Here is a 16295-nt window from a genome sequence, read left to right as displayed (position 1 = left end):
GCCGCGTTCGAGCGTCGACAATCTGAGGCGCCATTGTGTATGGTTGAATGCTGCCTTGGTAGCACAGTGGTTAGTGCATCGCATGCCTAATGCAAAGGCTGTAGGTTCGTTCTCCTTCCATGGCTGGTTGTTTTTTTTTTTGACAATTTAAATTTCCCTTTATCATTCCTACATTTAAATAGAAAATTACAAATAAGTTTCCACGGGCCTTCCCTGGCATCTTCCAGCTGTGATTAAGAAAAATTTTGACTCTCAGTATCCTTTCTTCCCGTTTGCAAGAACATGAGCTTCATTTTAAAAGTAATGAATTCACCTTGTACAGCATCTCAATGTGGTCTCAAATCTTATCACAGCATGTGTATTACTAAGTGAAGTTTTTGTTAAGATGATGATATAGCATGGGACCTAATTAGTAGCCTTTGTGTACAGAGATATGATTAGTCTAATAAATAGAAGTGCTTCTGAAAATCCTCCTAACACCTCCTGAACTAGTTGAGAAAGTGCAGGTTAATCGAGTGGAGATTATATCGTAACCGAAGTTGAGTGATTCTGCATTACATTCACGAAATATACTTCATGATACCTTTCCATTTATTTCTTCAGTTATTAAGAATCCCTTTTGCATTGTTGGACAAAAATACAGAATGCCAACATATTTTCTAGCATTCACTGGTAGCAAACATGTCAAAACTTGCTCTAGTTTCTGGATTCCCGCTTTACCCGTAAACCCCCAAGTTAATTCCAAAAGAATGTATCAAATTTTCCAAATTTTTTATGTACTCATTTTTTCGGTGTCATTCTCATTCTAAAATATATTACTTCATTGGTCTTTGGTTAGAAATAACACAAAAATAAAAGCTGTTCTTGAGGGCAGCTTTCCCTCAATGCCGACTGTAACTCATCTTTGACAGTCAGAGCTGCATAACATTGGGCAGAGAAAATGCGACTCGTCATTGGCGATATTGGTACTACCTCCAGCCACTAGTACAGCTCGAGATCAAGGGTTAAAATTTGCGGCTTCGTTGCTGCCAAATTCTAATTCTGCAGCTGTTACACTTGGGTGTAGCGTGTGTATGTACGTGTGCATGCATCAAAATGACTTCATGCTAGAGCAAAACAACTGTAGTACAGAGAGGCATCAGTCATCTTTATATATTTGCTTTGTTAAGATGCGCTAAGTTTATTTTTTGTAGTAATGACTTAACGCGCTTTGGCCAAAGATGCCCTTCTGCTACTAAAACCTATCAATTATTTAGCTTCTTGCAGTAGCAGGTACTTATTCTTTTTTTCAGGATCGGTGTGCCAGCTTTAATTTGTTTTTCTTGACCTGTGCAATTCCCATTCACAGGACGGCATGTCATCTGAGGTGTTCCTTTTTCAATCAAGAATGTTGAGGTTGTCTTTGTGAAACTCGATTTCTTGCCTCGAACGAGCTTGTACAAACTGACCAAGCTGATAATTCTACCTGCTTATATATGAAATATGTTGCGGTTATGAACCCTCATAATTAATGAAACCTACAAAATTTTATGTGTTAAAACAATTTCATGAAATGTTTAATGTTTTTTGCGTTCGTGTTCACTTCTCTGCTCTTGTGTCCTGTCTGCGCGCCTCACCTCTTTTTTTTTTTACATATTAAATATCGTCTAAACTTAACCATGCTTTTTTTACCACAATGCAGGGAGAAAAAGTTCCGGTAACACCATGCATTCAGTATGGTGGCCCAGACGTGTATGCAAGCAACCTCCTTCATGTAGACCAAGAACTACTCTTCAGTGTCTCGCAGACTTCCATGCGAAGCCCTCAACATTCTTGTCTCAGTGGAATGGCTGCTCATCTATCAGCGTTTCCATCACCAAGACTGCCAGTTGTAAAGCTTCTGAACCCGTTTAAGAAAGCTTAGTGATTTTTTCATTTAGTTTTCACGCTTGGCCATAGAATCTTACCATTTTTTATTTTTCTAACATTTTTACCTGGCACAATGCGGTGTAATAACTTTAAATCACTGTAATATATTTAGGTGATGCTCACTCTAATGCCTATCTGGTTTTGTTAGTGTTTAAGAAATTTCAATGTCTGATGAGGTAACAGCATTTGAATTTGTCATCGTGGCTCGTTTCAATGAGCTGCTAGGAAATAAGACGCAAAACTTATCACACGCCAGTTGTAGCATTTTTGTTTTCATGACAATATACACGTTTCAAAAGATGGAAAGTGGGGAAGAAAGCCTCAAGAACATAATCATCCTAGGATTGTCATGTCCTTACAGCTCTGCAATGACATCTCAGCTCTGCATTGGTCGCCATGCCTACAGGTATATTTGATAAGAGAATACCTTGCACCCAGATTTGCTACACAGTTGATGGCTGATGGCTCTTTTTTGTCGTCTTTATGTTACTACTATGTATTCATTATTCATTCAGATATAAATGACACTACAGGCACAGAAGTATCAAATGGCACTTGCATTTCAGGGGACAAAGTGTGCAGCATGCCTGTCACAAAATGTGTTCTAGGGGCTACCTTGCCTCTATAAGTAAATGGACACCAGATGCTCTGTGTACAGTGCAATCGGTGTACTTGTCTGGAGTGCTTGAAAGATGTGCTACGGGCTGTACTGGCACTGTCTGAAGATAATGCATGGTTCTAGAAAGCCTGCAGCTGAGCATCTGCCACCGTACTGAAGGAACTGCCCTAATTTATTTTGTTGATGTGGTTGAAATTTAGGAGCTGTAATGAATAGTTCTGAATGGTGGCAGTGCTGCCCAACTAAAGCACAAATTACACACCTCGACTCACACAATGCACTATGAAAGTTTTGCTACGTGGTATCTGTGTTTGCTGCCTGACCTTATGGCACCTTTAGGAGCAGTCACAAGTGATTGCAGCTGCTGAGGCTTTATCTACTGGCAAGGTGAAAAAAGAATGCTGTGCCACCAGTGTGGCTGCACACTGAGATGCAAGCTATCTTGAACCAGGTGTTCGGTAGACAGTACCTGTGCAGCCAAAACATAGTGTTTGAGCCCTATAGGCAACTGCGTTCACAACTGCCCACAAGTGTGCTGTCACAACAGAAAGTTTAGAACAAGCAGCATTTTTACCGGTGTTCAAAACATTAGTCCGAGTCATTCTTTCACCAAGGCTGGTAATCATGCATAGGTAATGAGAACAGGGCATTTGTGACACACAAGGGGTCATGTATCAAATTTAATTAGATCAGTAATCTATGAGATGGAATTATAAAAAGTATACCTTTTGTTCCTCAGTGGTCTCTTGGAGAGATCACCATTTCCGGCAGTATAGTTTTGACTGTTTATGTCTAGATTTGGTGTGCATATTGCAACTATAACAATCAGTGCTCTGTCCTGCTCAGTTTTTATGCTGTCTTTGTGATATTTGCAATATTTTGCAGTTCAGCTGAGCGAAGTATATATCACTACTATTACTAGTTTTCATGGTCAACTTTTGTAGTGCTCACTAGTTATTACTTGCCATGTTTTGTTCACATATGCAGTGACACGGACACAGACTACAAGCAGACAGGATGAGCGCTAACTCTCAACTAAATTTTTATTGAAACGAAGAACATACATATATAGGTGATTGCAAAAAACCACAGCATAAGGACATGACAAGGTATGAAGACATCAGTTAAACATATTAGGAAGTAGGGAAGTCAAAAAAGGACACAACAAAAAGAAACTACTTCAGATTAAGACACGTGTTGTGAAGATGCTGAAATTCGCATTCTAACAGAGACAAAGATGCCTGGCTAACGCAAGTCTCTCCTAATCTTTTGATGTGGAATGCCTCGATTATTTCCCGTGTGGTCTGGCATTTGTGTCTCGAAAGAATTTTGTGTCTCCAAAGAAAGGTTTACAACCGCAATTGAAACAATGTGATGCTATATGTGAAGCATTAAAGTTGTAAAGTGAATGTTTGTGTTCTTTTAGTCTAATATTAATGCACCTCTCGCTCTGTCCAATGTAAGTCTTCCCGCATTTGAGAGGAATATGATAAACTATACCAGCGTTACAAGGCACAAAAAGGGGCACATGTTTAACACCGCGATTATCTTTTCTTTTTTTGCCACCCTGTTCAAGTTTCCTATTTATCATAGGGCACATGATAGACAACTTGCGGGGCCGAGAAAACTTTATCCACGTCATATCTATTGGCCACATTCCCTAAACCATGGGATAATCTATGTACATAGGGCGCCACAGCAAACCTTATTTTTCTGTTTTTCTTGTTTCTTAGCGGGGCCTTTTACCCATTTTAAATGCTTTTCGCAGGTTAGTGATAATAAATGCACAGGATAACTAGCCTTCTCGAGCCTATTTGTTGTGAAAAACTTTGTTTCATATTGTGTGGACATGATTAGCTTACTCAGCTCTTAAGTTTGCCATTACTAAGTCATGTCCACACAATATGAAACAGTTTTTCACAACAAATAGATAGGCTCGAGAAGCCTAGTTATCCTGTGCATTTATGATCACTAACCTGCGAAAAGCTTTTAAAATGGGTAAAAGGCCCCGCTAAGAAACAAGAAAAAACAAAAATAAGGTTTGCTGTGGTGCCCTATGTAGATAGATTATCCCATGGTTTAGGGAACGTGGGCAATAGATATGACGTGGATAAAGTTTTCTCGGCACCGCAAGTTGTCTATCATGTGCCCTATGATAAATACGAAACTTGAACAGGGTGGCAAAAAAGAAAAGATGATTGCGGCATTAGACACGTGTCCTTTTTTGTGCCTTGTAACACTGGTATAGTTTATCAGATTCCTCTCAAGTGCGGGGAGCCTTACACTGGACGGAGTGGCAGGTGCGATAATATTCGACCAGAAGAACACAAACATTTACTTAACAATCCTAATGCTTCACATCTAGCGTCACATCGTTTCAGTTGCGGTTGTAAACCTTTGTTTGAAGACACGAAAATTCTTTCAATGCACAAATGCCAAACCACACAGGAAATAATCGAGGCATTCCACATTAAATGATTAGGAGAGACTTGCGTTAGCCAGGCATCTTCATCTCTGTTAGAATGCGTATTTCAGTATTTTCACAACACGTGTGTTAATCTAAAGTGGTGTCTTTTTGTTGTTTCCTTTTTTGACTTCCCTACTTCCTGATATGTTTAACTGATGTCTTCATACCTTGTCATGTTCTTATGCTGCGGTTCTTTTGCAATCACCCATATTTATGTGTTCTTCGTTTCAATAAAAATTTAGTTGAGAGTTAGCGCTCATGCTGCCTGCTTCTAGTCTGTGTCCGTGTCACTTCGCGCTACAATCCAAGATGATGTTACCGTACCAACTCGCCCAACTTCCTATCCTTGTGTTCACATAGACACACTCAGACTTGTTCTTTCTTATGTGGCCGGTTATTTTTGTACTTTGTAATAAAATGCAGTGCTTTTCGAATGAAAATGTGATAGTTCGTAGTGAGGTTATTTAAAAAAACTTTTCTGCTTAAAATTTAATGAACAAGCCTGTGCATTCGTTGCTTATGTCTGTGTATTGGTATGGTTTTACTCATTATCTTCCTTTTTACTTTTAAAATGTGCAAACATTATTATGTAACCATTTCTCTTTAATAAATAATAAATACTTTTCTTCTGACATTTCGTCACAAATTTTACAATGATTTTGTTCAATTAAGTAACCTAGACTAGCTGATTGTTGTTCTGGTAGCTTAACTTACAATGCCTGTGGGATATTCAGTGCAAGCACATGGTGAAAAATAAACTAAATTAGCAGGTCACTGGCAGTAAATGAAGCATACATTCATTTCAGGAAATAGTGCATGCTTATATATTAAACAGTATGCACAACTACACATGCAGTTTTGTTTGTAAATGCTGAAACATTATTCTAAGTGGAAGCGCGTTGTTGCACTTTGTTTGGCTTTCAGTGCTACCTTTAAGTCATATGTGAAGGTACTAGCAGAGGCATCCCGTGGAGACAAATGACAACATTGATGAATAGAGGTATAACATATGTGCTTAAAATGGCAAAAAATTGACAGGCAAACGTGTGCTTCTGTAGTACTGCACTTGTTACCTTCGCCAATCCATGCATTGCTTGCGCTCTATTGCATTCAATATAAGCTACAACAACGAGCTGTGGTGTCTTTTCCTGCTGGTCGAGCTGGTGTTGCTGCGAAAATTTTTGACCAAGAAAAGTGGAGGTTTTTAATTATTTCTGAAATGCATGTAACATCATGCTTTTGGCTGTGTGCTGTTTCCATGGAATGATAAGTACTGGTGCACCAAGGTGCGGGATATCCTGTGTCCTTAGTGCAGCGCGCGTTGTTATTGCGTTCTGCATCCTGCCGGCAGTGTACTATCACTGCAGAGGAAGATTACGAAAAGCATAGGGTGTATGCATTGCTGCGATCGTGAAACTTCAATTTTTTTGCCTGAAAGGGTCGCACGTTATATATGCTACCACATGACGGACCAAAAGCGAAATATGACGACGTCTCACAGATTCTGGCTCATACTGAACAAGGTAGTACCATAGCTAAGACTAGGCAGCATTCACAACAGCTAGTCTGTCCATTAACTACATGGCTGTAGTGAACGCTAAAATACTTGCAGGGATAACACCCTTTTGGAAGGGTGTTGTCCATGCTACTCCCATATTGAAAGGGTGGTGTCTGTGTTACGCCCATATAGGAAGGGTGTTGTTTGTTTTACACCCATAGGCAAGGTGACGTCATATTAACACCCTTCCCTTTGTGGGGTGTTAATTTACACCCCTTTGCTTTGGGTGTAGCAATGCACCCAAAAAGGGTGTCACCCATGGGACAATTCATTTACACCCTTAAGGGTGTTAAAATTTTTAGAGTGTAGGGAAACGATGGAGCATGTTTTATTAGAATGGAAAAAATATCTGCCCAGCGGTCTATTTAAGTACCTCTGGCTCCTTTGAAGCTCTTGAGTTCCGCGAGAGGAGATGTAAAGGAAACATGTCCGTAATAGATATTAGTAGAGGTGATCGGAAGATAGGTGGAAGAAAAGTTCAGAAACGACGAACAATGGAGGTGTACAAAAGCAAAGTTCCCAATGAGGTTCAGAAAGTTGGGTGATGGGAATTCTTCATGAATTTGATTTCTTTTTTTTTCTTTAACAAAGGCAGGACATTAGGCAATTTAATGCCAAGGAGCTTGGTGGCACAGCCCACCAACCCATTCTATAGGGGACGAACATAGCATCCATCCAGCATCCATCCATCCTCGGCTCTCACGTCCGCGCATCCAGTGATCGGTGCTATGCGTACAAAAACATAGTTGCCAATAGGGGTTCAGAAAGTTTGGGGATAGAAATTTTCTTGCGTTTTCTTTTCTTCTTTCTTTTTTTAAAGATAGGTAGGACATTTCGGAATATAATAACAACAGCTTGGTGGCACAATCTACCGCCCCATTCCAAAGGGGACGCTCATAGCATGCAACCATCCAACCACGGCAGCGGTAGCACCGGCCGTGGGGGGCAAAGAAAAATGAAACTCAGAAAGCTCACCTTCGGGAATAGCGTTCGCCGCAAGCGTTCCGCGGTAAGTATTGCTGTTGCGTAAGCGGCAGTTTCCGGGAAGCGGCAACTGTGTGGCCGGTCTACACATAGCGCCTAGCGTCGCGGCTATGACAATGAGTGCGGTGAGCGGCGCGATGCCTCAATAAATCGCGAAATGAAAACACATATGGAGCTGCCCTCGAATTTCGCATCATGAAGTATCGTAATCGTCGGTAATTTTTTTCCGGTGGATTCGGATGTTTTTTCTGACACTCCCCGTGCCAGAAGTGCACTTTCATTAATGCAAGCACAAAGCTGTGCCTTGGTCAGGCCAGAAATACCGAAAGCGTTGGGCAAAATTGCATAGCCAAAGACAGCTGAACTCTTATTGCCCAAGCCTCATTGGGCCAAGGCTGACAATGGTAGCCAAGCGTTTCCCTCATCCTCTCAGTTCCTTGCGGCGCTTTTCAATTTCTAGTGCCTTCAACAGGCGCCGACTGGAAATTGAATTTACGGAATCTTTGTGTCAGAACGTAATTTGCGTAGCAGATTTTCTTACCAAAGAACAACAGTTTGTCATCTCCCCACGAACTCCAGGCAGACCTCCACCTTCCCTGCCTTTCATGGCTGCGCTGAATCCTCCGCGACACAAAAAGAAATGGGTGTAGTTGACATGAGAGAGCGGAATGAGAGGATTAGGTAGGGTGTCAGCGTTGAAAAACTCACGCTTGTCAACGTCACTTTCTTGTGGGCTTTTTCAGCATTCCCGCTTTTTAACAAGGTGAACCACGTGACGTGTTTCGAACAAGTATTTCATGACAGTAAACTTCAAATCGCAGCTTAGGAACTTTCAACAGGAACGTCAAGGTGACAAGGGATGGCCTTCTCTCGTTTGTCTCAGTGTGGAATCTTGTTGCGCCAGGTTGAAGCCAGCATCGAAGGTATTTTTTTCAGTTGCAATATAGCCCGTATTTCATCGACCGCTGTCTCGGAGAGAGAGAGAGAGAAAGGCAAAGGAAAGACACGGACGTTAACCAGAGATTATCTCCGGTTGGCTACCCTGTACTGGGGGAGGGGCAAGGGGATGCGATAGGTGAGAGAGAGAAGGATTAAAAAAAAACTACACACACACGCACGTACACACAAACTGTTTCTGTGGGCACTGTCACGTAGCCCGCAAAAGCGTTCCTAGTGTTATGCAGTGCACCGTGCAATCCTGCATCACACAGTGAAGTCACAATCTGTCAGAAAGTCCAGTGTCTTTTAAATACCGCAGCAGCGCCTTCATAGCCGACCGCTGTCTCAATATCACAAATAAGTGTGTAGGGTGGACAGAGGAAGACCACCTACCGGATCATTGAGCAGCATAGATCGCTAAGATTTGCACTTTTGAATTTTAATTTTCAATGCCACGTCGCCCATGACAAACGGCCGTTTGTATATACCTAACTGTGAGGTTAAATTGAATAAGTTTTGAAAACGGTTCAGCAGCCCGTACTAAAACACTTTGGCGCGAAAATTTCCATCCTGCGACAAGCAGAAACTAAGAGGGTCAAGAGAGCGCGTGACAATGTTTTAAGCTTACGACATGTTGCATCCTATGTCATGTTGTCTACGAAGCTTAAAGCAAATGTAAATGAATGCACGTATCACAGCGTACTAATACTACTAACCGGCATACATATCTTCGCAATAGCAGCCCTCTTTCAGTTGTCTCATCGTACAATTACCTTGGACTAAACACCACCCGCAACTTTTCCTGGCTCATGCCTGTCGGCTTCATATGCAGCAATGAAAATCGCATGTTGGGCTATTTGCATCGAAACTTCTCATCTGCACAATCGTCACTGAAATTAACTCTCTGCAAAACATTAGTTCGCTCCAAACTTGAATACGCATGCGCCATTTGCGGCCCGGCTAACATTACACTCATAAAAAGCATAGCAGCCATTAAAAATCGTGAAGCTCGGTTCATCTTATCAAACTACTTCCGATATGCTAGCGTTACTTCAATGAAAACAACACTTAACTTTCCAGAACTTTCTTTCCGTCGTAGATGCTTCCGCCTTTCGCTTTTTCATGAAATCTACGGTCACACCAGTTGTTGAAAGAACAGCTTTTCACCCAACCGTCATACATGTCATCTCGATGTGACCCCAGTTTCAAAGGGGGTGTGCCGTCTACACGTACTAAACTTAGCAGCAGTGCATTCATCCCTAGAAGAAGCAAAGATTGGAACCACCTTTCCGCCCCCGTCACAGCCATCTTGGATACCGACACCTTCAAAACCACCATTCATGAAACGCCACGTTGAATATATCTTTGTATATTGCACAAATTTTTGTTATGGTCACCCACTGCTATCTGTAACGCCTTCGGGCCTTGGAAGTATGTTAAATAAATAAGTAAATAAATAAATAAATAAATAAATAAATAAATAAATATGATATATTCTGGCGCGCCAGTCGAGCCCCCCGCTCACCTATATGCGACGCGATCTCGGCTGGCAGCCCGCATTTCATTTGTGCTTGACATAAGAAAGAAGAAAAAGAAAGCAACCGGAGATCGACACTGGTCGAAAGCAGGATCACATAGTTAAGCATCGAGGGCCTTTTTTTTTTTTCAGCCAATATATTATCCAGCTTCCGCATGCTTGTCTTGCTTTTGTTTTGTGGCATGACTTTTTGCCATGTTAAGGTGTGTTGAAGGGCGCTCCTGACGAGCGTTCGATTTTTGTTTATCTGACCGTAAAAAAAAAAGGTAAAAACATTTTATTACGGGGTTTTACGTGCCAAAACCACTTTCTGATTATGAGGCACGCCGTAGTGGAGGACTCCGGAAATTTAGACCACCTGGGGTTCTTTAACGTGAACCTAAACCTAACGTGAACCTAAAGTACACGGGTGTTTTCGCATTTCGCCTCCATCGAAATGCGGCCGCCGTGGCCGGGATTCGATCCCGCCACCTCGTGCTTAGCAGCCTAACACCATAGCCACTGAGCAACCATGGCGGGTAAAAAAAAGTATATATACAGGGTTGAAAGTAGCCCGCGTATAAACGCAAAGTGCATCGAGCGGCCTCTCGTGCGGCGATCTTGCATGTATTCGCGGACTTCTTTCACGCTATGAAGAAAATACACTTTTATATAGCACGTATTGAGCAATAGAGAGCGGTATCGGATGTGGAAGTTTTTCATGTTGCCCGGAAATTTTCTCATTGACACTTTTCATTTAATTAGGATATTTGAGAAGTCAGTTAATTAATGAAGACGAATTATATAATTAGGCGGAATGCAAAATCTGAGTAGCTCCAAGCGACGCCAAGCAGCATTACCTTGGTTCGGTTCGGTTCAACTACGTGGCATTTGCAATATTTCAAGCTTGGTGCATGATAGTTAAGACACCATGTTTATATATATATATATATATATATATATATATATATATATATAGTGTAACGACGCGGGATCGACGAGTATGCGTAGCAGCACCGCCAAGAAACGCACTTTATCACTCCTCCAAGAGAACACCAACATCTTCTTCGTTTTCCCCGCTTCACCTAAAAACCCGCGCTACGTCAGCGTCATCCCCACTGGCGCATACCCGCTGCATTATGGTTCTGCCAAATATAGTTGTGTCAATATATATATATATATATATATAGACTAGCTCGTTGTCCTATTAAATACCCTGGGCTCCACGTCGCTGAATAAGCCTCAAAACACCAGTGGCCAGTAACATGTCTAGCTTATCACGTCCGAAACTGCGCGTCATGAAATCGTTCCGCGTGACATGCTTGCAGTGGGCAAATAAACGGACAGGTAATTTCCGCGGGCGCCAGTGAATTGGAGATCACGCGTGAAGTCAAAAGGCAATAGAAAGTCGTATTAAAGGCTATCTTCAATAACATTTCACTCCTGCTAAATCGGTTTTAAAAGCACCGAGTATACAATTGAAGCAATCTTGGCAAAGCCTGCAGGACTGGTTACGATTTGTGTTTTTAATATTATTATTATTATTATTATTATTATTATTATTATTATTATTATTATTATTATTATTATTATTATTATTATTATGATTGGCAGTCTTCATGTAGCACTTAAGCCGACGACGGCTTCACCTAGTAAATACCGGATGCGACGCAAATGCCAACATGTCGCACCCAACAATTCTCAGCCCACCACGGTCAACCGTGGCCGCAGCCTAACTTTGGAGGCCATGGTCATGGCAAGGAGCCGCGTTGAGTCTCAACAATCTGGGTCATGCTTCACTTCCGGCGAGCGGTGAAGGCGGCGCTCTTTTCAGTTGCAGTGTAAAAAATGTAATTCAGTCTACCTTTACTTTAGGTTTCGGTGACGCATCCACATGTATTTCAAACGAAAAATTTTGCAAGGGGGCCGCTCTATTACATCTAGACTATCTGAAGGTATCGACTTTTTCAGGCGGTCAATATATATTGTAGCAGTTGGCCTATTAGCAGTAATAACCAAATGTTTGGAGCATGTAGAGCCAAACAGCATAAGATGCTTACTTTATAAGTGAGTGCAAAGTGGTGCTTCATAATATACTGTCAATATATATCTCTATCCTTATCTTGCTCCCTGTAAAGCTTAAATACAAGAAGCCCATTGGAACTGAGCTGTGCTAACATGCACGATATATTATGAAGTTTTCTATAATTGCCTCCAAGCCAGGGTCTCGGGGAATGCTTCATCATTCACTCGGTCAGGCGGTATGCGTTATTGAAGAATGCGAGTCTTCGGCTACGAAGTTCTTTGATCATGAAGCCATGACTGCCAGAGCAGAGTTTCTCGTAGCGAAACCGTCGAGAACTATCTAGGAGAGTGAAGCATGAGCCAGCAACTAACACCGACAACGTCGCTTGTACTTAGTTAGTCGGACACTACTGAAGAACAGTCGGTGCCTTTTTCTGACAATGACAAAATAAAACTAGGGACTGCAAAAGTCAGCTCGTAATCGCATCACAGTCTCTGAGCTTCTCGGAGCTTTGCCGTCAAGGATTCTCCCTGAAATGTTTAATTTAACGAAGCGCATGCCTTTTCTTTAACTTGCTCTCTCTGAGAGCACCCGACATCTGTGCAGATTGTGACTTGCGTTCAGAAGAAACTAGATATATGATTACTAATTCCACGCAGTGTGGGGGAAGTTGGTGATGAATTTCTCATGCACAGCTATACAACATCAGACTGGACCAAGAGATGGAGGACACGCATTTGCTTTACCACCCTACAGTACACCGAGGCAGAAGTCAGGAAGCTTTGATGTTTGTAAGTGGCATTAGCCATAATCGGGTAATGTTAGGTCTAGTATCAGGATTTGTTAGCATACGGCCTCACGAGCAATTCTGGCGTAAGGGCTTTCTAACTAATATGGTCCCCGATCCACATGTACCGCATGCGAACGCACTTGAGCATGAAAAGCGGTGAGTGGCAGTTTTGCTACCGGCAGTGAGTGCTGCCTATACTGATGACCTACGAATCCAGGACTTCGTTGCCAACCTTGATGGGCTTCGACAGCTGCTGCTGACGAGTGCTTTCCGACGCTGCGGCGCCGGTGCTGGCGTCCCAGTTGTGCTTATGTTATCCTGGCGCGGCGCGCAGTGATTTTATACAATTCTAACACGAGCGCAGGCGTGCCACAGCACTAGTGATGCTTGCTTAACTACGAGGAGCTAAAAAGGAAAAAAAGAGAAAAAGAAGAAAGAAAAGAAAGAGGACTTGCAGGGATTAAAGCTTTATTCTCTTTCCAACTTCTACTTTTCCCTTTGACAATCTGGCTCCCGTCGGCACTGTTTCGCCATTCCAAAGAAGCAACGTACACGCAGACGAAGGAACAATACGGCTTATCATCGCCTTTAGCATTTACGAGGCGATTCGGCATGCCAGTCTTATTTAGAGCACAGCATCGCAGTGTAACGAATGACCCTAATTAGGGCTGCCGTATTAATCTTTAGGGTCCACTTTGTGGCAGCATTGATGAATTCTCCTTTTGTCGCTTTATATCATAAAAATTCTTTTAAAAAATGTTGAGGTGTCAACAGCTCAGGCCAGACATATTATGAAAGAAATAGTGCGACAACATACATCAGTTAGAGAGGGAAAGAGAGAAACAACCTTTAATGATATGCTGGAGATGTTAGCCTGGCTGTTCGCCTTACATGCTACCACCTGCGAAACGCACAGGTGGCGCTTTGCCATGGGCCGAGAATGTGCCGTAGTGCGAATCTCGAGTCCCGCCGAAAGTGCAGTGCCACCTTCAAAGGCTCTCCCTCTGACACGTAGCGGCAGCAGTCACGTAGAACATGTTGCAGGTCTTTGAGGGATGTTACATTCAAAGTACGTTGGCGAGTTTCTGAGTTGAATGTTACACCTGAAGTAGTTTGTGTAGGCCACGTTGAGTGGTGAATGCATGCTTGGTCTTGTCTACTAACGCCTCGCGGCATGTAAGAGTCACGCGATGGATCTATTATGTATAGGTGCCCGTACTTGTAGCTGACATCTGTCGAGAGGAATCGCTTTGTTATGAGTCTAACGACTGGGTCCAGAGATTTAGTTGTTAGGCTCAACTTTGTCCAGAGACACGCCTACTTTGAGCGCAGTTTGAACCGAGTCGATCAGCCTCTTATTTTCGAACGTGTGAAAGTATCCACTGCGCAACGAGAGATGTCCCACGTGATAAAATTTTATTTGCATTGTCAGTAATGCTGCGCACAACTGCACAATGGATCTGACTGCATTGTAATCTGATAAGGGTAGCGCGGGAGTCCGTAAAGATGACAATCTTCGAAGCGGTTAACTCCTCTTGCACTTACTGCAGAGCAACATTAATCGCTGCTTGCTCCGCAGTTGTTGACGAGGCTGGTGGAAGTACATGAAATATACGTCGTATATGAGTCGAAGGACAGAAAAAAGCTGCAAAACGCCTTGACCGCCGTGTCAGATAGATTTGTGTGTAGTTGAAGACAATCTGGAAATCTTTTGAACGTGTGCTACGGAGCCGATTGAAATATTGCCGAAACAGGCACATCCGAACTTTTGTGTATGTCAGGGACTGTGAGGTAAATGTGGAATACGCGTATGGTAATATCTTTCGGAGGCGGAGAACTAAAGCAGCAGGTTCAGAAATGTCAGCAATGTTCACAAATAATGCCGCCATTTTTCCCATGCGAGATAACGGGTGGTAAATCAGACGATCAAGGGAGCGATTGATCTTTGGATGCGTGGTACAGGACGCTCAATATGATATAGAGCTCTCTGGTATGCTTGCAGCCTCAGGGGTAGCTAATTAATGCTCTTCAGGGAGTAATGCAGCAGATTTCGCCTAACGAGGGAAAGCAAGCATTAGTCGAAGGGCAACGCGATGATCTCCTTCCAGTGGGATCATTAAACTAGGTGGTACGCTCAGGACTGGTAACGCACACATGTCTGAGAGTACAGGTGAATGGTACACCTGGATGCGCCATTGCTTGGTCGCAGCCGCACCTCTAGTAATCAAGGCGGCCACTTACTTAAGGAGAGCCTGTGATTCGCGCCGTACAAATTTAACGGCAGGATCCCAATAGATGCGATCATCCACAATTACGGCGAAATAACGTTGTTTTCGCACCCAGCTTATTCGCGTCTCGTCAAGGTACAGTCGGCTGATATGCTATTTCAGGCGACTTATCGGCACATATCTGCAGGCAAACGTCACCTAAGTATTCCGAAATCGCGTTCCGAGCTCTTTGGAAGCTTGCACGAAGCCGCGGATCAAGGTGCGAAGGGCCGCTTATCCACAGAACTATAGCATCTGCATAGATAGCTATGCTCACAGGGAAGTCACTGTCCCGAGACAAGCAAATTATAAGCGTGGAGAGTACGGTGCTAAACATATGCGGCCATAAAACGCTGCCCTGTGGTACACCGCACTTCACAGCGTGGGATTCACCTGTTATTCCTACGACACGCACTTTCATCCAGCTTGCGCTCGAAGACGGAATCCACACACCAAAGGCAGATGATGTAGGCATAACGGAGCCATCAGTGTAAATCTGATGGTGAGCTCTGTAGCTAGTGTTAACATGCTCTAGAGCATTCTGAGACCTTGGCCTCACGAGTCGTACGCTAACAAAGCAACGCGGTCATTGCTAGAATTCATGAAGTTTACTGACCTCAGTGACCGATTATAGGCGTGAAGTGATGGACAACCATACGTGTTCCCATTGAGAGTACCTTCTTCCCTACCTGTACTTTTTTTTTTCTTTTCATCCCTTAAAGCCCTTCCCCGTGTATGGTAGCAAACCGGACGTGCGTCTGATTGGCCTCCCTACTTTTCCTTCCTTCTTTTCCTCCTCCTCCTCCTCCTCCTTCTCCTCTAGAACGAAATATGTCACTGCTGGACGAGGGGCATTTCTCATACTTACTATGGATGCCGAAGGATTTTTCCACGGTGGTTCCGGTGGCATAGAAGGGCTTTGACAATTAAGCAGGAGCAAGCTCCGTGCCACAGGGCCGCTGCCTGAAGTGGATGACCCAGCACTGTGGCGGCAAAGCGCATGTGTTCTCGAAGAAACCCCTGCTGCAGAAGCACTGGAACCGATAGGCGTCTGCTTTCTGCTAGGGTTCCTACAGTTGATGTGTCTTTCGGTAGGCCTAGGCGCACCTTGAGGACTTTTGTTTGAGCCCCAATGAGTGTTTTATGTTGTTTTGGGAAATGCCTTGTAGCAGAGGAAGGCTATATTGTAGACCATAACAGAGAGCAGTATACATGCGTAGC

This window comes from Dermacentor andersoni, chromosome 6 (assembly GCF_023375885.2).
Source record: "Dermacentor andersoni chromosome 6, qqDerAnde1_hic_scaffold, whole genome shotgun sequence".
In the NCBI taxonomy this organism is placed as follows: Eukaryota; Metazoa; Arthropoda; class Arachnida; order Ixodida; family Ixodidae; genus Dermacentor; species Dermacentor andersoni.
The sequence above is the reverse complement of the archived record's forward strand: the minus strand, read 5'-3'. Positions refer to the sequence as shown.